Genomic DNA, 26,030 nt, shown 5'->3' with positions numbered 1-26,030 from the left:
AATATTTGCATAGTATTTTGACCCAATTTTAACTCAATTGGAATGTGAATGCACTCAAAGTCACATCCTGCTAACTTCCTGATCAGGGTCCTTGCTTTCCAGATCAGTTCTGCTACCAGCTCCTGAAGCTTTGTCATTCTCTTTGACCTTTTGTGACTGAGTGTCCAGGTTTAGAGCAAATTTGGGAGAGAATACCCCAAAGGAGCTCCGGTAGGAAAGCAGATCCAATCAGCCCCTCCCTCCAACTGGTCCGGGAGAAAATACCTCCTTGGAGAAAGGTGGAAAAATGTCGCTGTCGAGGCGGTCACGACATAAAGCAGAGACCACAAGCAGTCTCAGTTGGCAACACTTTATTATTGAATATGGCTGATTTTTATACACTTTCCAGTTGTTTATCCTTCTTCTATCTTTACTATTGGCCACAATAGATCAACATAATACTATTGGTGAAAAAGTTATGGTGACTTAATTAACTTTCTAAAAATGTTTCATCCAGCTACAAAGTTCTTCTATCCCTCCTCTCTCGGTCTCCTTGGTTACAGCCTTGGAGAGAGCTCCTTATCAGTTTCTTCTTACTTCTCAGCTTCTTCTCGCTCCTTTAGCTAACAGGCCCGCTGTTAGCCCCTTCCACAATTCCCCCTTTTTGTTTTTGGACTGTAAATACAGCTGCTATGGATTTTTGCAGGGCCCTTTGCAAAAATCCCAGCAGAGAGGGGACACACAAAACCCACAATCACAACCATCAACAAAATTCCCACTCTTAATACAATCATTCCTGTCCTTCATCCATCTTTGAGTACTGATATATGGTCTTAGCCAGTGTCATCCGCACGTTCTGCTTCAACTGCGGAACCATCCATCCTGTCCTTTCCTGCACATTCTAGGTAAGGTTTAACACAGCGAGCAGGAACCCATCGAGGACCATTATCTGTCAAAACACAAGCATAACCCCTCCCCCAGGTTATCAGTTCCACTGGGCCAGACCATATACCAGTAATCAAATCCTTAACCCATACCTTAACATTTCTACGGAAATCTGGTTGCTTAGAATTCAAAGAAGAAAAATGGTAAAAGATTGGAGATAACTGTGAATCAGGTAGGGGACGCAAAAAGTTCAACACATAAACAGCTTTATCTAATCTCACTTGAGGTGACTCCTGTTGCATTCCCCCTTTTTGTTTTTGAACCTGACGTTTAAGAAGTCCGTGAGCTCTTTCAATAATTGCTTGGCCCGTGGGGACATGTGGAATGCCTGTAGAATGCTCAATGCCCCAAGCACGAAAGAATGCTTGCATTTTCTGCGAAGCATATGCTGGGCCGTTATCTGTTTTTACGTGACACGGAACACCTAGAATAGAAAAGGCATGATAAAAATGACGAATAGCATCACGAGTTTTTTCTCCTGTGAATGCTGAAGCAACTATTGCATGAGAAAAAGTATCAACTGTAACATGAACATACTTAAAGCGACCAAATTCTGGTATTTTAGTAACATCAGTTTGCCATTCTTCTAACGCCGAAAGGCCCCTAGGGTTGGTGCCATAATACTGAGTGACATGAGTCATGTGACAGTCAGGACAAGAAGAAAGGATTGATTTTGCTTCACCAGAAGACAATTTGAATTGCTGCTGTAAAGCTTGAGCACTCTGATGAAAAAATTGATGAGATAAAATTGCCTGCTGCAACACATTGGGTATAGTTTTGATTGCAGTGGCAGCTACTAGAGAATCAACATAGGCATTGCCTTCAACAAAAAATCCTGGTAATGATGTATGGCTGCGAATGTGCATGATGAAGTAAGGATGTTTTCGAGCGCCAATAACTGTCCATAGCTTTACTAACATATTAAACAATGGCTTCTCTTGAACATTATACAACACTGCTTGATCTAAATGCTTAACCAAATTGGCAACATAAATGGAATCGGTAACTATATTTACAAGACCAGGAAACAAAGTAAAAGCCAAAAGAACAGCAGAAAGTTCAACCAGTTGAGGAGATCCCTGCTGAATCATTGTCTCATATTCCCAGTGATCATCCTTTCTCCAAGCCACAGCTGCTTTTCCGGTTTTCCCGGATCCATCTGTAAAAACCGTTATACCTTCCACTGGAACAGGAGAACAAATTTGTTTCCCCTCAAAAGGAATCTCTTTAATCAGGGTTAGAACAGGATGAGAAGGCAAATGGTATGCGATCTGGCCTGTAAAACAAGATAAGGCAGACTGCAATTCGTGATTATTTTGAAAGCACCATTCAAAATACCACTGTTGTACAGGTATCACAATGGTCACAGGGTCATGTCCCAAAATCTCATGACATCGCCTGCGGCCCTTGATGATAATGTCTGCAAAAAGCTCATAAAGTCCTGGAGCTGTTTTCCGAGATCTGAAAGATAAAAATATCCATTCCAGAATATGCAGTCGATCTTCCCAATTATCATTCCATTGACACAGTATCCCACATGGTATTTCATGGTCTTTCAAAATAAACAATTGAACACCAACAGAGATATCTATCCTGTTAACAAATTTGTGTGCTGGGGCTAATTCTATTTCTTCTAGGGTCTTTTTTGCCGCTGAGGTCAATTGCCTCCTATCAGTAGAGGAGGTGATGCCTGACAGCAAATCAAACAATGGCTGCATCTGATGATTAGTTATACCTAAATATGATTGAATCCAACCTATCAAACCAACCAATTTCTGTACATCAGTAGCAGTTTTAACATCAATGTCTAACTTTACAGGTTGAGGCATAATTTGAGTGTTGGTCACCAACATACCTAGATATTTCCAAGGCATGTGTTCCTGCACCTTCTCTGGAGCAATGATCAGGCCAAAAGCCTTCAAATTTGTCACAGCACATTGTTTAAGAGCTGATAACTGTTGTTTGTTGTCAGATGCCAACAAGATATCATCCATGTAGTGATAACAGTAGCAATTTTTAAATTGCTCCCGCACTTTTGACAAGGCCTGTGCCACAAACCATTGACAAATAGTTGGCGAATTTTTCATGCCTTGGGGAAGTACCTTCCATTGATATCTTTTATCAGGTTCCGCATGATTTATAGAAGGCACAGTGAAAGCGAACTTTTCTTTGTCCTGCTCAGCCAATGGAATAGTGAAGAAACAATCTTTCAGATCAATGACAACTATTTGCCATTCCTGTGGAATCATTGTGGGTGTAGGAAGGCCTGGTTGTAAAGCTCCCATTGTTGCCATTACAGCATTTATCTGCCGTAAATCATGTAAAAGTCTCCATTTTCCCGATTTCTTTTTTATTACAAAAACAGGGGTATTCCAGGGACTGAATGATTCCTCGATATGTCCTGCTTGCAATTGTTCTGTGACTAATTCTTGCAGGGCAGTAAGCTTTTCAGTAGTAAGGGGCCACTGGCGAACCCAGACAGGCTTATCTGTCAACCATGTCAGGGCTACGACTGGACGTTCATTGCCCTGCATCACAGTGGCCCCCATTAAAAATCCGTAGTAATTTTGACACCCCATTGAGATAAGCAATCTCGTCCCCACAAACTCTGAGGAGCATCGGCAACATAGGGTCTGATGTTAGCTTGTTGGCCATCAGGATGTTTCACATTAATTACAATGGCTGACAGGCCACCTGTTGTAGCACCACCCAACCCCAGGAGTCCAAAACTTGCATGAGTGAGAGGCCACGATTGAGGCCAGCAAAGTCGCGAGAGTATTGTGACATCTGCTCCAGTGTCAATCAAACCTGTTACTGATATAGTTCCTGGATGACATCCACTGGCAGTGAGAGTGCATGTCTTTTCTGGACGGCTCTCTGTTACTTTCTCAGTCCAGAACACTTGAGGTACTCCTGTTGATCCAAAACTTCCTGCGCCGCGACTTCGGTCCACTGTATTTGGAACAGAACTTACAAAAGGTACAATTTGAGCAATGCAGGTTCCTTTCTGAATAGTGACAGGAGGGTCATCGATGGATACCATGGCATGAATCTGTCCTAAATAATCGGCATCAATAAGCCCTAGATGCACATGAATACCTCTAAGTGTAGTACTTGACCTCCCTATTAAAAATGCACTCAATCCCCGTCCTATCGGACCATAGGCATCAAGGGGCACTTTACATATTTCTTTTGTCAAAATGGTTACTGTGTCAGCGGTGGGTATATCAATCCCTGCGGACCCGCTTGTTGCCCCTGAGTATTGCTCGCAAATGGGTAGCTTTGCAGTGCTGGGAAGGCCCGCATTTGCTGTTGTGGTAGTTGTTGTTGTTGGGGTATTTGTTTCCCCACGCGCCCCTTTGCGCTCCTCTTTGGGTTTCCCTGCAATAGCTGACCATTTGCGTAATATTTACTCCTGCACTGTTTAGCATAGTGCCCAAGTTTAGCACAGCGATTGCACACAACATCGCTGCTTGCACTTGGCTTAAATGTTGTTTTCCGGACAGCATTTGACACTGTGGTACACTGTGATCTTACATGCCCTTGTTGTCCACAATTATAACATTTTGCTGAAGGTCTTAGCACTGCAGCAAGAGCTGCCATTTTATGCTCGACTGAACCAACTTTTGAGCAAGCAGTAACCATTTCAGACAAGGTGGGTTCCCCAGGTAAAGTATCAATAATCTTTCTGCAATCTGGGTTTGCATTTTCTTTAGCCAATTGTACACACAATTTGTCTCGCAAGGTTTCATCTTCTACCTGTTTCTCAATAGCTGCAGCAAGTTTTTCTGCAAACTGCAAAAATGGTTCTCTCGTCCCTTGCTGTATAGTGACATATTTCTGTTTTGGAGCTGCCATTTCCATTGTTTTAGTTAAGGCACTCATGCCAATTTGTTGAGCTTGTGCCAAAATCGAAGGATCCCACCTTGCCTGTAAATCTGGATTGGCAAAAGGCCCAGTGCCCAGTAGGGCATCAACACCCACAGCATGACGAGGGTCGTGTTGAGGCAACTGCATGTTTGTTAAAGCAGTGCGTTCAGCCGCTCGCCTCCAAGTTTCTTGAAATACACCGTATTGTACTGGCTGGAATAAAATTGTAGCAAGATGCGCGATGTTGTAAGGTGCAAGCAAATCTGCATTAATCACATGTATTAATTGCATTACCTCTGAGGAATTAATACCGTACTGAGCCACTTTCGATTGGAGGTCTTGCACAACCCTCCAGGCAAAGACGTGATGACTGTCATCCTGCCCTGCTCCAGGAGCTGCTTTAAAAACTGGAAAAGCCATAGGGTTATCACAAGCAACATTTGCATTGACACTGTTCTCCTGAGGTACTCTTGGAGCACCTAACCTTTCTATGGTGTCCCAATTCTTTTCTTCAACTGCTTTCTTCCTAACAAATTCCCAAAACTCCTTAGGGTGTCGAGGAAGCACAGTTACTTGACATGGAGGCAAAGTCCATGGGGCAGCAAGGCTAGAGCTCTTTGGAGGTAAAGAGACCAGAGCTCCTTGCCCCAACTCAGGTGTTACTGCAGGCGACTCATCACTTGCTTCGCTGCTGCTGTCACTGTCAGGTAACGGAGGATACGGCCTTGCAGGTTGTTCAAGCCGCTCAGACGGGAGCGGGGGGGCGGACGGCTGGACTAGAGCGGAGGGAAGCGGGGGGGCAGATGGCTGGGTTTGTCTCTCTGCTAAAGACATTTCAGCTAACTGGCGTAGCGGTGTAGTATATACAGGCACCATTGCGAGCTGCTGTGCAGGTGTGAGATAAGGAGGTTTAGGGGTCTGATAAGAGGATGCTACGGCAGGTTGCCCAGAAGTTTTGGCAGCTTTCCCAGAAGCCTTGGCAGCTTGCAGAAGCTCTGGCAGCCTTCCCGGAAGCTTTGGCAGCCTTCCCGGAAGCTCTGGCAGCTTGCCAGGTAACTTGCATGGCACCCGGACTTTCTTCAAGTTCCCCATCAGAGGCCCCCTCTGCCTCATCCCCCCCGTCAGGTTCTGTTATCAGCCCCAACTCTTCGTCCGCATCCCGCTCTGCTTGTTCTCGCTCTGTTTTCCATTCCTTTAATACCTCAAAGAGCGATTTCCAAGTAACTGCTAGATCGACAACCGTTTTATCTCCCTTTCGGATGACTTCCCACAGTCTGTCCCCGACTTTTTTCCATGCCTTAACACTAAATGCTGTGTGGGGATCAGTGCCAAAATTCTGTGATTTAGCCCACAGCAGTATATTTCGAAGGGCATAGTCTGACGTATTAATTCCCTTATTTCTTAACAAAACTTTCCATGTAGCCAGAACATTTTCTTCCTCTTTAGTTAAATTATGTCCCATTATTACTAGTTGGTGGCTCACCTTCTTCCAGGTGTCTTGATTGGAGAAAATCAGGTCCGGACCTCCCTGTGGCTTCCACCTGCCACTCTCAGCTGCACCAACGCCGCCTCCCCCACTACGTCCCAGTGGGTCACAGTTGCCAGTTGCTAGGACCTCGTATGGGCCCCCACCGACTTCTTATCACGTCGGGGATCACCAAATGTCGCTGTCGAGGCGGTCACGACATAAAGCAGAGACCACAAGCAGTCTCAGTTGGCAACACTTTATTATTGAATATGGCTGATTTTTATACACTTTCCAGTTGTTTATCCTTCTTCTATCTTTACTATTGGCCACAATAGATCAACATAATACTATTGGTGAAAAAGTTATGGTGACTTAATTAACTTTCTAAAAATGTTTCATCCAGCTACAAAGTTCTTCTATCCCTCCTCTCTCGGTCTCCTTGGTTACAGCCTTGGAGAGAGCTCCTTATCAGTTTCTTCTTACTTCTCAGCTTCTTCTCGCTCCTTTAGCTAACAGGCCCGCTGTTAGCCCCTTCCACAGAAAAAACCTGTTTATTAAACAATAAAACCTAAACAATATCAAACAATAAAATCCCTTGCCACTCCAAAAGAGATGACAAACTGAGAAAGTCCCTCCCCGGGTTGCAGTTCAGCTCCCGGTGCTCCCCTGAGTGTTCAGTCCAGAGCAGGTTTCAAGAGGTCCAAGGAAAAGGGAAAAGAACAAAAGTCCAGGAAACTTCTTTGCCTCAGCTAGCTAAAACTAACTAAAAGCAAAAGAGAGCTCTGTCCCGCTGTCTGTCCATCTGCAGACAACAACAGTCCAGGAGCAGGAATGTGGAGGAGTGAGTACAGTGTCTGAAAAAAAACTGCCGCTTCTTCTCTCCCCCCACTTCACTCTCTGGAACACTCTTAAAGGTGCAAAACTTATTATTCAACATAAACAGAATGAGACGATTGGGGATAAAAGCATCATATAGTCAACCCAGGACACTGAGGAAAACCCATTCTATGATAAAGAGAGGGTCCCTCTGGTCCTGGCCCTTCTTAGGCGTTTCCTTTGCCTTAGGTGTTTGTTTTTCCTCCCACTGGAAAATGATTCCATGGAGGTGTGGCAACTTACCTAAGATGATAAATTTGAATGGCAGGTCAGGCCAACATCGGTTGGCCTGTCTTGTGGACATTGCAATCTGAACCTTTTCTAGAGCTTTCTGTACCTCTGGGGTAATAGACCTAGGAGCACCCGGGTCCTTTCCCCCTTTCAATAAATTGAAAAGACGGGCAAGGTCTTAGTTAGTCAGACCGAGCCTTACCCAATTTAAAGACCCACACAACTTGTGGACATCCGCAAGGGTCTTGATCTTTGGATTGATTTCTAGTTTTTGAGGAACAATGGTCCTATTTCCAATTTCTAAGCCCAAATATTTCCAAGGTAGCTCGAACCCTGCAACAATCAATGCATCGATTGTTAGGTCAAGCACATGTGTGAGTAAATCATCATTGGGGGCACACATAAGGATATCATGCATATAATGATAGATGATGGCCTTTCCTGCAGCTGCACGCACTGGGGAAAGCAGGGAAGAGAAATACCACTGGCAGATAGCAGGAAAAACCTTCAGGCCCTGAGGAAGAACTGTCCAATGGTACCTTTTCATAGGGGCTTCCATGTTGATGGTGGGGACCGAGAATGTGAAACACGGTGCATCATCAGGGTGTAGGGGAATTTGGAAAAAAACCAATCTTTTATATCAATAACAGCTGATTTCCAATCCTGGGAAAGCATTGTTGGGGATGGCATACCAGGTTGGGGAGAGCCCATATCTTCAATGACATTATTAATTTGTCAGAGGTCGTGGAGGAGCTGCCATCTCTCTTTGTCGGCCTTCTGGATGACAAACACTGGAGAGTTCCACGAGGACGTGGTCTCCACAATGTAACATTTTTTCAGTTGCTCTTCCACTAGCTCCTCGAGTGCCTTGATTTTTTGTTTACTGAGCAGCCACTGTTTCACCTCAACTGGTTTGTCTGTTTTCCACTTCAGTTTTTGGGTGGGGCGCTGTTCAATGACCGCTGTACAAAAATGCTGTGGATGGACAGTCTGGAATATCAATTCTGACAGCCCTCTGGGCCATTAAATCTCTCCCTAACAATGGTTCTGAATAATCTAACACAAATGGACAGATATTTGCCAATTGTCCGTTTGGTCCCTCGATTTGGATGACGCTCTTGGATTGTCTCACCAATTGCAGGCCCCCTACACCTCGAATGTGACCAGCCATGTTTTGCAAAAGCCAATGTGCTGGCCAGTCTTGTACTGGGATCACTGTGCAGTCTACACCCGTGATCAAGCATCTCAATGCGTTTTGACTCCCCACCCCCACTGACATTACACCAGATTTTAGGTTTGTCTTTCCCAATAACTTGGACCCGGGTGACTGAGGGCCCTTGTTTTTCAGTGCTTTCAGGTAAACACGGCACAGGGATAGCTTGTGTAACAATTTGTCCTTTGGGAAGAAACAGGGGTAGGTGGAAAAAGTGCAGCCCGAGAATGATTTGCTCAGGATCTGATGTTGTCATTCCTGGAGCAATTTTGATCTCTTGTGGTGTGTGTTTGGTGTCCCCAGTAACGATGTACTTACAACGAATTTGGTGCCAAGTACCCTTCTGTTCTGGATTGACAGAGACAAAATGCCAGTCAGTGTCTTTCAGGTGGAGTGATTCTTTCAGCTGCAACCTGTAAGGCTCATTGACAGAAGACATGGTTAAGATACGTTCACCTAAATCATAACAAAGGTAATTTTGTTTCACTTTCAACAATGAACCAGCAGACGTGGTCTTTGAAGCATCTGCTTCAGTGGTCTTTGAAGCATCTGCTTCACTTACAGAAATAGTAATATTACTGCGCACTTGGTTTATTTTGCTTCCCTTATTCCCTTGGCCTGCTCTTTTTGTGTCTGCACACCTGGCAGGCCGGCACTCCCCATTCAGTTTTTTTGTTGTTGTTGACCCCCAGGGAGTGCTTGCAGTTCTTCTCCCCTGCCATTTCTAAATTAATCAAATTGCCTTTTTAGGGGGCACTGGCTACTCCAGTGCCCAAGGTTATTGCAAAGCAGGCATGGCTTTGTGGGGTCAACTATTGCTGGTCTTCGCTGCTGTCCAGTGTGCTGCTGTGCTGAGGGAATGGGTGCAGGGCTGGCAACGGCGACACGCTGAGGTAGTCTTAGCAGCAGCCTTGGTCTGGTGTCTTCAGCCACATTCATCAGAGGCACTTTCCTGTTACAGACTAGAAGCATATCTTTTAGTGTAGGGGGTAGTTCTAGAGGAAGGCTCAAAATTGCCGCTCGACACTGTTCGTTTGCATTTATAAATGCCATGTCCTCTAAAACCTCTTCCCTTGCATTCTCTTTTTTAACTTGGATTTCAATAGCTCTAGTTAAACTGTCTACAAATTTCAAAAAAGGGTCTGATGGTATCTGCTTGATTTTACTAAAAGGCTCAAAAGGCCCCTCAGGTTGGAGGGAAAAGAATGCTTTTTCAGCTGCTTCTTTGACTTTCTCAAGTGTTTCTACAGGAATTACGGTAGCTTGGATTGAGGGTAAAGACCATTGGCCTTCACCAGAGAGATGCTCAATGGTAATTGGCATGCCATTGGCATCTTTCGCTGTGTTTGGATCAGCATGCAAGCCTGGGAGAGCTTCTTTTAGCAGTTGTTTCCAAGCTAATTCCCATAATTTGAATTCTGTAGAGGTCATGAGACATGAAAAAAGCTGTTTTAAATCATGTGGGACTACTACAGTCCTACTCAGTTCAGAATTTAAAAGGCCACGGAAATATGGGCTGTGTGGGCCATACTCCTTGTGGGATTTACAGACTGCTTTAATCAATTGTCATCCAAAAGAGCTCCAATTAGCAGCTGGGGCTGCTCCTCCTTGTGCTGCAGGCTGATACGTAAAAGGAGCAAATGACAGAGTGGGACCCTGTATTGGGTCTGCTGTTCCCTGCTCCATATCCTTTGAATCAGAAGCATTGGGATAACAGATACAGCAGTGGGGACATGCAGTGGGTGTGTCCCCACCGTGGGAACCCGAGGAGGGGGCGGTGACACAATGGGCACAGGGGGTGGAGACAGGGGGCTGGCAAGGGGCGGGGATACTGTGGGAACAGGGGGCGGAGACAGGGGGGCTGGCAAGGGGCGGGGATACCGTGGGGACAGGGGGTGGGGACAGGGGGCTGGCAGGGGGCGGGGACACCTGGTGACATCACGTCAGCAGACGCCCCCTGAGAGGAGTAGAGGGGTGGAGCTGAGGGTACAGCAGGTAAGGGGAGGGGAGGGAAGGTGTCATGAGGAGCAGGAGGGGAGGGGGATGGGGAAGGAATTTTGGGATGCTTAAGAGGATCTTGGGAAGAAGGAGACCAGGTATGGGATGGTGACACGTGGCATCCTCCATCTTGTTGACCCCCTAGGGACTGGGGGCCATTTTGGGCATCACTGCTCTCTGAAAAGCTAACACGTGCTCTGGGTTTCAGAGCAGGGGATGCAGGGTCTTGGGAAAGCTTCCATGCAGTCTGGCCAGGACGTTGTGGGCAAAGGAACTGAGGCATTTTAAAGTGCTCAGGGAGTTGACTTCCCAGAGCTTGAGCACAGTGTGCTCTCTTTAAAATACCAAGTTTTGGGGTACAGGGTTTAGGGCTGGGGGGGGGGGGGGGGAGAAACAGGGAGAGTAGAGGTACATTCCTTAATATTTGGCTTTTTCTCCAATTCCCTTTGTTTGAGCAAGGCTGTTCGAACTTGTAAACTCCAGAACACAAATTTAGCTGAAGATGTGTTCCCAGACTGTCCCAAGGTTATCAATTCATGCCCTACTTTATCTCAAAATTGAATATTGTGGACTTCTTCAGGAGAAATTTGTGGGAAGTGTAGAAAAAGCCACCTTATAAACTGTTTCAATTTTCCTTTAGAGAACTTTACATTTCCACTGACTAAAATTCCAACAATATGATAACACACTCCTTTTTGTGCTGTGCTTAACTTTGAGCCCATTTTAGATGTAAAAGGCACAGTACAAACTCCTGCCAACCGAAAACAAAGCCGAATCAGCTACCGATTTCTAAAAAAATCATGGTTAAGAAGCCATAATGAGCAGACGATAGCCTTTCACAATGCAGCTGCTTATACTGCTTTTAAAAATGCTGCTGGCAGCAGCAGGGAATCAGGACCCGCCCCGCTGCGCTGAGAGAGAGCAGCCACCCCCCCACACCGAGAGAGAGCAGCCCCACCCTGGGCCGTGTGTAGAGACACCCCCCCACCCCCCACACCGAGAGAGAGCAGCCCCCCCCCCCCCGCCGAGAGAGCCGAGCATGCTGCGCTGCCAAGCCGGGGGGAGGGGCAGGGAGAGCTCTCCCGCTCCTCTGAGCTGGCGCCGCCAAATCCAAAAACGGCAAAGCCACGCCGCAGTGAGCTAAAGCCTAGAACGCAATCGCTCCCGCTCCGCAGGGCTACGCGGCCTATTATGCAAGAGCGAAAAAGAACAGAACTCACAGCAGAGACTGTAAGTGGAGCTTCTACCCCCCCACAAGGAGCAGAAATACTCACCGAAATCGAAGCTGGTGCTAGATGGTCTGGCAGGATAAGTCTCTTCACTTGAACAGGACCCCACGGGCAGGAGGGGCTCCCCTATTCTCCTCTGGAAAATTTGCTCACCAGAAAGGAGCAGCACTTTCCAGAGGCACAGAGCAGTCTGCGAGACTTCTTGTGGGTTCAGTCCCAAAGTCTCTGCTGAGAGCAATGCAGTCAAAGCTCTTCCAGTGGATGCTCAGCTGCCTAAAGTCTTTCCGAGGTTCTGAGATGACTTCTTGGGGCTATTTGATCAGCTATTTGATTTGATCAGCCTCCCGTTGGGCGCCAAACATTGGAATATGATCCCAATATTACCGGGTGGAACATACCTGGGCTCTTCTGGCCCTTGCTGCTTGACCAGAGGTGGCAAATGTGGTGTTTTCAGAGACCACAGAGACACCCCTGGCTTGCTGTATGTTGCAGCTAGGCACTTGGAACAAGTCCAGGCAAGCAGGAATTCAGTTTTTACCTCTAATGGAAAGGCTTTAGGTGAGGTGAAGAGGAAAAGGAGACGGATTCTGCCGGAGGGTTAATCCAGAGTTTTCTTCCACGGCCACAGATCTCCGAATCTTGGTAACAGCTCCAACAGAATGCCGACCGCATGGTCCCATGTCTTTTTAAGCCCGGGGAAAGGGGGAGGGGAAGGGGTAGGTGTGCCTGCTACCAACCAGGTGGAATGGGGGGCAGTCTCAGGGGACAATGACACCTAGACTGGCCAATGACCATAGGGCTGAGAAGCATCTTTTGAACTTGACCAACCAAACGACGCCCTTGCTGGAATGTTAAGATTGACAGACAGCACTTAGCAAGGTGGCAAGGGGGAGGGGAAGGGAGAGGTTGGCACACCTGGGAAACTGGGATAGCTAAAACAGGATATTGCTTCACAAAATTACTGCAACAGATAGTAACTCAATTGTTGACACATCCACTTGTCTTTCGTCCCACACCACGGCCATCCTCCTTGCACATCTTACCCTGGCCAGATTTCTATACAGTAGTGAATCATCTTAACCTTATCCATCCCTCCGTGGCCTCTATAGAATCCCATCTCTCTAGCAGTTCACCTAAGGGACTGTGGGGGGGTATATTCTTCAATCTCTCACCTCTCTTCTTACTATTACATCCTCCCATTTTCTCAGGTCTCAACAGAAATAAATCACAAAGTTGCCTTTACTCAAAAAAAAAGTACTGACAAGTAATCTCAAGAAAAAATCCTATTTGAGGAGTTCCAGCCTCCTCATCCGCACTTCAGATTTGCCTGACCCCTCAGGACTTTACACAAAAAACACTGCCTGATCTCTAGGTTGTCTAACTTCCCCAAATGCTAGGACTTATGTATCAGGACTTAAAAACATGAGACCCCATCCTCCTTTGCCGGGGTTCGTGCCTGACCCCTTTGTCAGGACTTAAAAACAAACTCCAGCCTCCTTCGCTGCGATTCGTGCCTGACCCCTTTGTCTGGACTTAATTTGCCTGCAGGACTTTTGAGCTTGCCTGAATCCTTCTCGGGATTTGCAATCTGCCTGACTTCCCTCTGTCAGGACTTTTGGGGTGCATGCCACTCATACACTATTTCCTCTGCATGCCTGGAGGGGGGCCCTCTTTTCCCCTTAGGAGGTGATTCACTCACACTGATTTCACTCGCTTCCCCCCGCTGCCAGCCAGCTCCCTCGCAGGAGTCCGGAACCACAGTACTAGGAGGTCCACACTTGCTTGGAGGGTCAAAGCTGCTGGCCCCCATCTCACTCACACACACTCACTTGCCCCCTACTCCCGCCACCGGACACTTCTCACCAGTCCGTCACTCCTCCACGTCACTCGTCCCAAGCTGATCTTCTTTGGTCCTGATAGCCAGCTGTCCTGGAGGTTCAAGATGGCCATTCCTGGTGTCCTCTTTGGGCATGGCTATCCCAGATGAGTCCCCAGCTGAAATAAACACACATGGGCAGGGGACCTTTCTCCTTTTTAATGCATTTATTAAAAGTGATCAGGTGGGAAGAATCAATAGGTCCACACTCACACCACCGCTGCTCCCAGGAGTGACTCGGAGGAGGAGGAAGAGTGCAGCTTTGTCCACTGGTCTGTGGGCAGAGCTGGGGGTTCCGTCCTCACAAGAGCATCCGGAGAGTCCCTAATTTTCTGCTTTAACATTTGAGGGCCGCTGTCTGACCGACATCCTTTAGGTTAGGGTGAGGGGTAAAAAGGGTCTTAGCAGATACTAGATTCTGATCCTCACATCTAGACATCACTTTGATTCGTCCATTCTGTGTTGGCTTGTTGTTTTGAGGGGTTTTTGGTTAGGTTTGGTGAGGGGCTTGTCCAATTGCATGCTGGTTCCGAGGTCATTTGCATGCTAACTCCAAGGTCTCCTCCTCTTCACCATCTGGGTGTCATTCTCCAGGAAGCAGCAGGGTGACGGCCAGTTAAGGGGGAATTCTTAATCATCAACGACAGGTAGTTAACGAAAAAGACAGGTGATGACAATAACAAACAGTTAGAACTCCACCCTGGCAGCAACTAGCCCAGCCTGTGAACTCTGCAATCTTTTAGAAAAATGGGCAGCTTTTATACTCATACCATTCTAATTTCTGCAGACGTGTTTCCACCGCTGCGATTCTGGCATGTGTTGGGCCATGTACAGCATTTGCATATGCTCGGAGCTTCTTTGCCATATCAAGCACAGTGTCCTCACCCTCTCATCTTGCTTTATTTTTACTAAAGCAGAAGCGTATTCTTGTGGCCCAAGTTGTACAAGTTTTCACCACATCACAGATGTGCATCGTACCAAGTCTGGATTTACAGTGTATATGTCATCTGAGAAGACAATCTCTGCCACTGCCATTTCCCCCAAGCATTGAACCCGTTGTTCTATGGTCTTCCACTGGGTTTGCTGCATACGGGGATCGTCTGCACACGGGTATCTTTGTGCTACACTTCCCAGGACTCGTGCCCAGAGGCTGTGAGGGTTAACCCCCCTCATCATTCCTTGGTCAATGACAGGATCATGTGACAGGGATCCCAAATGACTCGCTTCACTACCGTCCAAAACTATAGCCTCACCTGCAGCATCCCAGAGATGGACTAACCAACTAATTATAGATTCATCAGGTCTTCGAGTGTAATTCTTCCTTAGGCCACAAAGGTCCTTCAGGGAATAGGACTCAATAGTGGCTTCTGATGCTATGTCAGTTGCGTTAACTTTGGCTTTTGTATCAGTTGGTGTTGAGGGTCCTTCCCCTGGGTCATCGTTGGTCACTGGCTGATTGGTTTTGCTTGTTTGCTTTTTCCTGCAGCAACTCCCAGTGTCTTAGGCTCACTATCTGGTTTAGCTGCTGGCTTTGAGCCTGGGGTGTTGGCTGCAGCCTGACTGCGGTAGCTGCTGCTTTATCTCCCTGCCCCCCTGCCTCTGTCTGCTGCCCTGCAGTATCTAACAGAGTGTGATAAGCATAGGCCAGATCCCAACTTATTGCAATGAGCCTTTTCTCTTTAGAATCATCATAGCACTTCTCTTTCAGGTATTTCCCCACCTCAGCTGGGTTCTGAATTCATTCATGTGTAAAATCCCAGTCTAAAGGATCAGGAAATTCCTTCAGGGTTTGGCCTATATTTTCCCATTCTCCACACCACTCAGGACTTTCAGGATTTTCCACACCTGCATCTGCTTCTGGGTCAGGGGTCTCATCAGCTCCTCTGGATATCTCATTCCTCATTCTAGAGAAGCTGCAGACCATAGAGAGGAAGCTTACCAGATTAAATACCAGAAAGATGGTCTCTTTAACATTCAAGGGAAACTGAACATTCTCAAAAAGTGACATAACAGATTCAAAGGAGAAGAAGGAAAGGAAAGGCTGGAAAGCCTCATTCCCTGCTCCTCCTCTAACAAACTGGGTGCAATGACTAATAAATTCCCAAAACATACTACTGGAACTGGGATGCAGGGTAGGATGAAGAAACCATAAACCATACATATCGTAAACAGACTCCAGTATCTTTGTAAATCATTATCACCAAGGCCAGCACAATAGCTATTCCAATCTGTGCCCCTCTACTGTACCAATTACGTGTTATAGACAATAATCCTAGTGATCAGAAAGGTATTGAAACCTCAAAAAGGTCTAGAGACCAGAATCACTTGAAGGCCTCCACCCCAACAGACATTACAATTTCAAGCAAAATGGCTACTGACTGCTTTAACTCACTACAGAGCAAGAACAAGCAACATGCAATCAATAGAGCTTTTTTCCATTTTCTCGGGCCACGCATTGGGCACCAAAAAATGTATTTGTCCTGATTCAGGGCAGATTTGGGAGAGAACCCCCGAAGGGGCTCCTCTAGGAAAGCAGATTCAATCAGCCCCTCCCCCCAACTGGTCCAGGAGAAAATACCTCCTTGGAGAAAAGTGGAATAAAACCTAAACAAACAATAAAACACCCTGCTGCTCCAAAAGAGATGACAGACTGAGAAAATCCCCTCCCCAGATTGCAGTTCAGCTCACTCAGTCTCTTATCTGTCCATCCGGTGCTGGAAATGTCACAGGCCAGGCCCGGCAGGGTGGGCCACAGGTGTGAGCTGCCGGTGCTCTTCTGGATGTTCAATCCAGAGCAGGTTTGAACAGGTCCAAAAAAAAGGAAAAAACCCCACAGTCCAGGGAACTTCTTTGTCTCAGCTAGCTAAACTAACTAAAAGCAAAGGAGAGCTCTGTCCCGCTGTCTGTCCATCCACAGACAACACAGTCCAGGAGCAGGAATGTGGAGGGGTGAGTGCAGTGTGTGAAAACAAACTGCGCGCTTCTTCTCTGCCCCCCTTCACTCTCTGGAACACGCCTTAAAGGTGCAAAACTTATTATTCAGCATAAAGAACAAGATGATTGGGGATAAAAGCATCATATAGTCAACCTAGGACATTCCACCCCTTATCCCCATATCGTCAGCTTACTGATGATAAAACTAATATATATTCTAACTCTACAAACACATACATTATACATCCAAAACCCAGCACTTGGCTGACATAGCTAAACTTGTGATTTTCTAGAATGTGGCTGAAGGGAATACAAAGGTCTTGTACTCTCCCTAGGGAGTTGTCGAACACAGCAGAACAATGAGGTCTGGGCACTACACTGCCTATGTTAAAATGAGAGCTATGAACAACCACCTCTCTGATCTTGTCCTTCAAGGACAATCTCAAGGTAAATCTTTAGAAATATTTTATAAATTATTTCTTACAAAATCACAAAATGGTTTGGGTTGGAAGGGGTCTTAAAGATCATGTAGTTCCAACCTCCTGCCACGGCTACTAAGTTCTCTGAGAAAGGCAATGAAGCTAGTGAAATGATATAAGGAGTGGCTGAGGGAGCTGGGAGGGCTCAGCCTGGAGAAAAGGAGGCTCAGGGGAGATCTTATCACTCTCCAGAACTGCCTGAAAGGAGGGTGTAGCAAGGTGGATGTCCAGCTCTGCTCCCAGAGAACCAGTGACAGGATGAGAGGAAATGGCCGCAAGCTGTGCCAGGGGAGGTTCAGGTTGGACATTAGGAAGAAAAGAGGACAAAATAGTGGTTAAGCATTGGAAGGGGCTGCCCAAGGATGTGGTGACATCCCCATCCCTGGAGGTGTTCAGCGAACAACCGGATGTAGCACTCAGTGCTCTGGTCCGGTTAACAAGGCAATGATTAGTCACAGGTTGGATTCCATCTTGGAGGTCTTTTCCAACTCAATGATTCTATGATTGTACTCAGTACTCAGAACAGTAATAGAACTGATTGCTTCAATTCTTTGTAATAACTTTTACTCCTAAATTTTTCCTTTCACCACTTCAGAAACTGAGCCAGTCAAAGGTCAGTGGTTCCACATCAGGGATACCCACGTACAACCTGTCTCTGTGTCCAAAGTGCTGAGCTCCCAAGCCTATCTTCTGTTCTATGAGAGGCTGCTGTAACTCATCAGAAGAGCCTTCTTGTATGTGCAGCCACCTTGTTTGGAGGTCTGAGAAGGCAGACTTGCAAATGATGTTGTTAACATGTTGGAGCTACTGTATAGCAGGAATTCACTTTATGCATTTTAGGCACACTGACAAGCAGTTAACTTACACTTTTTCCAGTGTTTCCACTACTTTTCAATAGAAGTTTTTTTCAAAGTTACAAGTTTGGGTTTTTGTTGAGTAATTTGGTTTCGTTTAGTTTACAGACTGCAAAGGGACTGTTATGGCTAGCACTGCCTTTTTGTTGTAGGATGTTTTCTTGGAGAGCAGCCGCTGGACATTTTGAAGCGGTTTGGGATCTTCAAGAGTTAGAGTGCAAGGTGGTACATAGATCTTGAGGGAAAGTGCATATCTCCAGGGAGCTGGATGCAGTTCAGTGGGTGCGAGTTACATGTTGAGCAGCTGATGGCCCAGAAAACATTCTAAAAGGAAGAGGCCGTGCTGCAATTGCCTTTTATTTTGAAGCTTATAAACTGTACAGCCAACAATGAAATGATTCCTCTTCCTTCTCTGCTATATGCAGTATCACATTCTGTCAGTTCCCAAGAGCCAGGATCCCCAGCGGAGCTCTTGCCCCCACCCTGCTCCCACACAAAAAGGGCTGGGCTAGAAAAGCACTTGTCTTTTTCCTGGGCACTGTCACTGCTCATCAAAATAACCACACCATGGCGTTGTCGACTCACAAAACAAGGACACACACCAAGCCCAGCTCGAAACCAGCCCCAGGACACTGCCAAGTCAGCAACGTCCTTGCTCTCAAATCAACTGTGTCAAGACAAAAAGATTTAGCTGATCTTCCCCTTCCAATGTAGGAACCCCTGGGCAGGTGCTGTCAGGGTGACCGCCGTCCCAAGAGCGATCCCCTCCCGGTCCAGACGACCAGCTCCCCCAGCCCACCTTACACTCAGGCCTGGATGGAATAAATGCACGCTCGACCAGAAAATGAAGGAGGGCTCTTGACTTGAGGAATCCAACTGGGCTTTATTACAGGAACAGTGGAGGGTCTAGGGAAGGTAGGGTCCAGGTGAGGTGGAGGGTATGATGGGCTGGAAGGCTCACAACCACAACTGAAGGGTTTCTGGACCTTTCAAGGGTCTCTCAAGAAGCCAGAGAGAGGGTGCTGATCTCTCCCACAGAAGCACAAGGCACCCAGGCACAAGGCACTGAGAGCCCCCGAGCAGGGGAGGCGACCAGGTATATAACCGGGGAAAAGTGGGAGGTGTTGGGACACAAATAAACCAACAGGGTTAGGGGAGAAGGGAGGAGATGGGGTGACACAACCACAGCCAGTGGGGAGCAGAAAGGGGAGTGGTACTGAACAGAGGCCAATGGGTGAACAGAAGGTACAGAGTCTTCTAGAACAGGGGAGGGAGTACTATTTGAGTGCCAAGGCTAGATTTACATAAAGGAATGGAGAATCTTGGGAAAATGTTTCAGTTTCTCAGCCTGAGCTAGTAAGGGAGTTTCTTCCCAGGGCATTACCACTTCAGTGCCTGACCCATGGCCTCCCACATTCCAAGGGGATACTCTTCTTTGCACCACACTCAAAGGCCAACACCAACTCCTCTGCCCTAAGAAACTTTTTCTCTCTCTTAGAGTCTGGTAACAAACTTGCAAACATTAGCCAAAAACAGAGCTCGCAAAACTGTCAGTGGAGAAAGCTCTTTGCTACCTACAATTTTAACTGCACCCATCAAACTACAAACACACAGCCTGCTATCACCACTTTCCTTCTCAGCTCCAGGTGCCATCGTAAGCCTTCAGTCGCAGAGTCAGGATCCAAATGGAATGGCACTAGGGACTGCTCACACGCTAAAGCTACAAGGGACAAAAACCTGTCCTGCAGAGGCCTGGCCTCTGCATTCCCACTGACAGTTCAACAACTCTAACCCAGAGGATTGCCTATTGGGAAAAGCCTTTCAATTCGCTGAGACCACCCAAAGTGCCCATCCAAACTTTGCCAAAGAGAGGAGGAACTAGAAGCTGATCTCAAAAGAAATGGCATCCTCTCCTCCAAAATCCAAAACTTCCAGGGCCTATACAAAGGTGTCAGAGCACTGCTATTGGTCATTACCTGTGCACTAGTCAGGCTGCACACCAAGACCCAGCGCAGCTCTTTACCTTGTCCAAAATAAGTGTGCTGGCAGAATTTCAAGAAGGCTGCCTCAAGGAAGTGGAAAACACATGCCAAATGGATTCTTTCAGGAGGGAGACTGCCTTCCAAAGATGGATACCAGCTCCATGATTGTAGGAATTGAGTCAGTGCTTCCAAACCAAATATGCCAGGATAGAAAGTTGCTGCTGCCCTTAAGCTGCATGACACAGCATCTTATCTGCACCACCAGCACTGGGGCTAAGTTCTTTCCTTCCCATGAGAAAGCATTGCTGTTCTCCTTCAGGAACTTACCAAGCAAAAGTTGCATATCACGTCCCGTACTGACTCTGTCCAACAATAACTCCTACACAGAAGGGGCCAGGACAGAAATGTCTTGCTGGACTATACCTCCCCACGGTACCTTATCAGCTGCCCTACCAACATTGCCATCATATCTTTTACTTCCCAAGGAAAGGTGCTCCAAGTCGCTTGGCTTTGCCTTACCTCCAGTACTATTTCTAGTTTTCCTAGCCTACCCTACCCTAGCTTTGCTTGCTTGCCTATGTCTGCCTTGCCTAGCCCTACAAGTAACTTCCTGGCTTTGCTTTGCTTTGCCTTGCCTACCACTCTTTGCCGCGCCTTCCATGCAGGTAAAGCATGGAAGGCAATGCAAGGCAATGCAAAGCAAGTGTAGGCAATTGTAGGCAAATCAAAGGAGAGGTTGGCAAGGCTGGAGCCATGAGGGGAAAGCAAATGGAGTGGTAGGTGAGAAAAGTCCCAGAAGTTATAGGCAAGGCTGGGCATGGGAATTAATGGTAACAGGAAGGGCTAGGCAAGGCAAAGCCCCGGAGGAAAATTCTAGGTGGGTCAAATGTGGGGCATGGGCATGCAAGGGAATGCAAAGCAATGGAGGATCAGCAGGGCAGGGAAAGGAGAATGTTGGGTTGCCAAAGCAAGGCAAGTGGCAGGTGCATTCAAATATTGCTGGTACACAAAAGTGGCCAGGATAGACCGCTCTGTCCAGTCTTGGTCTTGCATAGGCCATCTTTAATCTCCACTAAGACACTTGCATTACCTGCTTTCCTTTGTGTGCAAAAGAATTGTCATTCTGGTCCTGAAGCCCAAGGGTGAAACCTGAATTTTGCATCCAAAATTCAAGACATGTAAGGATAGATGTCAGAACAAAGCTGTCAGGACAGATAGGTGTGCTTGCACATGACTTCCTCCGGGCTTCCTCTCACATGCTTCTGAAACACTGGGGCCTTGAGAAAAAAAAGGCAGTGAAAGCCTGGAGAATCCTAGGAGAAGCAGGCAGGGCAACGCAACTTGAAGAAATTCCACAAAAAGAGAGGTGTTAAATTCCAGGTGGGGACAGGTGAGCAAGGTCATGCAAGGCAAGGAAGGGGTTCAAGGGCAAGGCAAGACAAGTGGTGGCTTTGCCAGGCAACACAAAGGAGAGGGAGGCAAGGCAATAAGGCTCCTAGAAGGAGAAGGAAATGAAAGATTGGAGCTGGACAAGTGGAAAGGAAAAGGAGGGTAGGTGAGCAAGGCACTGGATTGGTAAGAAGGGCAAGGGAAGCACGTGCATGGGTCAGGAAGGCAAAGGAGTGGTCAGGAATGACAAGGAAATGCAGGATTGGGTAGGAAACGCAAGGCAATGTAGGGGAGGGGTAGGCAACACAAGGGGTGTCTTAAGAGGACATGTCCATGCACGGCAAAGCCAAGAGAAAAGTGGTAGAGAGTTCAAGGTAGGGGATAGGTGAATGCAGCTGAGAAAGAAAGAAAATGCATAGCTCTCTCTCTCGTGCATGCACGCATGTGTGTGTGTGTGTGTGAGAGAAGTTTGCAGGATGTAAAGCAAAGAAAGCTGTCTCTTGATTGTGGAGTGAAGGGATGTTTTCAAACCTAAGCAGCAAGGTCCAAGCAACCTTTTCATCCTGGCATATCTGTGTGTGTGAGACATAGCCAGAAACTTCTCCATTTAGATTCAGATGGTGCGAATAGCTGAGCAGAAAAGCACATAACATCAGCATGTTTCAACAGAAGTAGTTTGTGCGAGAAGGAGATGGACACATGGGATTCCAGCAATATGACAATACACTCAGCTGAGAAGCAAAGTGCAATGCCTCAGTGCGAGCTCTGAAAATAAAAGGCTGCAAAGAAAAGGCAAGGGGATGAGTCAGTGAAAGCTTTCTGTCCTGGCATACTGATCTGTTTGAAGGTGAACCACTGTTCAGTTTCACTAAGGACTGTGTGACGCTGAGAGGATGTGCTTTTCCATGTAGCTGAGAAGGAAAATGAGAATCACCAGTACGTCTGGCAGAGTTTGTAGGCTGCGAGGAGAAGGTGACAGCCAGGCCTGGCTTTTGGCTGTGGCGCTTGTTGCAAGGAAGAAGCTTCTGGATGGTTTAAGCTTTTGGGGATCTGTGAGGGTGAAAGACTTCGCTGGTACCTCATTAAACAAATGATTGTTGATCATCTGGCTGAATCTATGACATAAAACAGAAGTGAGGTTTTCCCCCATTCACCCCAGTTTTTTCACCTTTTCATCTAGCAGCCAGAACCTTTTTGAGGATACTGTCAAATGCCCTGCCTTGAAAACTAGAAGTGTCTCAGTTCACCTGCTAAGAAACATGGAAAACAGCTCAGGTCAATTTCAAAATTGCCCGGAGCAGAGCTGGTGTTTCAGTACCTGAAATTACCATTGCGAATACTTGCAAGAATCACATTTTATTAGGCAAACATTTGAAATATGGTAGCAGTTTCATCTTCTTGTCATTGCAGTCCTTGGAAGTTTTGCTATTTACTGAAACAGGAAACAGATCAAACACAAGAAGCTTAAGAATCCAAGGTCACTGGCCATTTTGCAAATAGCACTTGATGAATTCAAGGTACCATTGTAACATACAGAATGGCTCTGTGCAGGAAAATGGAAGTGTCATCCTTCACGGGGGCAGAAAACCTTTCTATCGCATGAACTCTGGGAGTAATCCATCATGCCCCAGTGTGCTGTGGTCGGAGAGCTACACAATGGGTCTCTGTGCCCATGGCACTCACAGAGCTCAAGGCCCCACAGAAACTCTCCACCTTACAGACATGCAAGTAAAGCCCATCGAAAATGCAGTTCTCCAGACAGCTTACTGAAACCAGCTAGGAGTTCCCAGCATCATGCTGGGCACTTCTGTCCACAGATAGCTTTTGTTTTAATGAATCCAGAACAAAGTTGCATTTTTCTAGTCTTTAGCTCTACTAAGGTATTTTAAGTAACATGGTGAGAAAATTTGTTTCAAAAATGATAATTAAAAGAGGGCATAATATACGTTTTGCTGCTATCTTCTTTTGCTGCTCCATTTTGCTTGCTTTGTTATTGCTTTCTGTCAAATAAATGCTAGTGAAATACCTCATCAAGTCTTGCTGTGAAGACAGCCAGCCAGAAAGGTCGAGAAACTTCGAAGCTTTACAAGACCCTTGTAGCATGTGTCTTGGTCAATTCATATGCAGATCCTTACTTCCAGCAGGACTTTTTTGCACTGTTAGCACACATTGAACTGAATCCAGTACAAAATCAGTGAATATAGGAACTGTTCTCTTTTAGTTTGAATGGTGATAAAAATGCCTATCAAATAAAAACATTTTAGAGCAGGAGGAAGATTTTAAATGTTGCTAGCAAATCATAAAAGATGCATATTTACAGGTTGAGTTCCTTTCAAAATTTACAAGATTTCCCGACAGAAAACATATCTTAGTAAACTGAAAATCTAAATCACTATCTGTCTAGAAAGGTGACATGGAAAAGAGCAAGAGGAAGAAAACCAAAAAGAAAACCAAAGGAATGCCAGAAATAAAGCACAACCTCTCATCCTTTTCTGCTTACTACAGTACCTCAGAAGTACCTTCAAGTGTCCTAACAGTCATGTTAAGTAGAAAACTTTGCCAAGAACAATTGTGGAAAACTGGAAAACTGTGCTATCTGAACAGAAACATTTGGTTTGCTTTCACGATTAAATCTGCATGCAATGTGTAAGGTAAGGGTATGTTTTGTATATTCAAAACCAATTAAAAATATTTCCAAATTGAAGGGACTACTTTTTATTTTTTTTAATTACTTGGCTAAATATGGCGCACGTTAAAATGCCGCAAACATGTAGTTCATTTTAGAGTTGCCAACTGCAAAGGAGGGAAGCATTTTGTGTCCTTAAAAAAGTAAAGTATTGGACAGTGCTTTTGTTACTTGTTCAGAAGGTTAGAATATGTGTAAAAGATGCTATCTGGGGACTTGGAATTCATGAATTATTTGCTGTGAGTAGGTCAAATGACATTAGCTTTCAAAAAGAAAAAGTAGTCTTATTCAAGGTTTCACTATTCTGAAGTAGATTAATAACCCTTAAGCTCAATATGGATATGAAGAGGCATATGACATAAAAGGTTAAGCAACACTGGTTTACCTGCTTCACACAAATACAGAAGATAAAATACTGTTTTTACACAAAAATTGCTATTCGGAGCTTTCCTTGAAAAGTTTCAGTGACAATCATGACAGTAAAATTCTGAGTGCAAGTCAAATTTACTCAATCATGACAGTAAAATTTAAAATTTACTGTAAAATCATGAGTAAAATTCTTAGTGTGATCTAAGTACCTTAAGCAAAGGGTAGTTCAAGCATAACTCATATTTGATGCAACAAAAGGCAATTTGGCCTGCGTTTGTCACATCTACTCCATTAAAAAGCTTACTCTCTCTCAGATTCCTTTTTACGGATACCAATTCAAATTGTGAAACGTCATGAAAATGATGATTTAAGGAACGATATATCAGAAGAATGGAATAATGGTTAATGTTCCTTTCCTTCCAACTGCTTTGTTTGCCCTTTTAAATTTTTTAAGTCCTTTCTGGTATCACCATGGTAGCACTGCAGCAAGTGTTCAGTTCTAAGCTGTCCATATTGCCAGCTTCTGGACTACCTTCAGAAAACTTCCCACTGGTTTTGTATAGAAATCACAAGCAGTAGAGATGACTAAGACTGCAAAAATCTTCTCATCTCCTTCTAAAGCAGGACGATGTCTTTGACCCATTCTTTACTAGACAACTGTCATCAGTCATGAGGGAGTCTCATGTTCAAGAGCTAATTAATGACAGCTATAAATGATAAAAAGTATATTGAAATTCTCTTTGGACTCCAGAGCAGAGCAATGAAGGAATTCACCTTGAGCAGTTTTAAAATGCACATTAACTTTAGGACGGGAGCTAAGCCATTGTAACCTTTGTTGAGTATTATTGTATTGCACTAAATAGTTATTTAGTTGTTTGCACTGGGTGTTGAAAAAAATGTTATTGGGTCACATGGATGGTATATTCCCCCTCACATGGTTTCTCCCTCACATAACCCCCTGGTTTCTGTATGCCCTGGTGGTCTGTACCACGGGTGTTCCCTCCCCTTGCCCCTCCCCAATGTTATCCCATTGGCCGCAGTCCTCTTTTCCCTCCCCCATCACCTGGGCATAAAACCCTTTGGCAGGTGTGGGTCTGGCTCTTTGCTACCTGGGTGGTCACTGCCACCAGAAGTGTGCTGTCTCAAGTTAATAAACTGGATTCTCGTCTCCATGTGCAAAGAGTGCTTCTTGTTTTTATCTTCCGTCTATGCAATTCCGTGTGGGCTTTAGTCCTGAGCAAGCTGGATCTGGACTTATATTAGCCCAGAGACCCACGGATTTATTGCAGAGTATGTCTATGTAGACAGAGTTTCCATCACTGCAGAAGCAATGTCATTTAACCCACGTTATCATCACTACTTGCTAAGCTACCGTGATGGCAGAGTATCTGCCACATGTTTTGCAGGGTGGGCTTTTATGTGTAAACCCTGAGTAACATTTGAGAGAGAAGTATTTTGTGGGGGGGAAAACCCCCAACTCTTTACTATTTCAAATAATGGTTACATTTGAAAGTAAAAAAAGATCTAAAACCTTTCATTTCTAGACGTATTACCGGCACAAACTGTACCAGAATTTATGATGCTTTTGATTATGACAGCATAACTACCGTGAACACTCTTGCCCTAGAATATTCCTTAAGAAACAAAGCCCT

This window comes from Agelaius tricolor, unplaced genomic scaffold, assembly GCF_023055355.1.
Source record: "Agelaius tricolor isolate 1412-34295 unplaced genomic scaffold, bAgeTri1.0.p SCAF_9, whole genome shotgun sequence".
NCBI classification, from domain to species: Eukaryota; Metazoa; Chordata; class Aves; order Passeriformes; family Icteridae; genus Agelaius; species Agelaius tricolor.
This window is presented reverse-complemented; position numbering follows the sequence as displayed.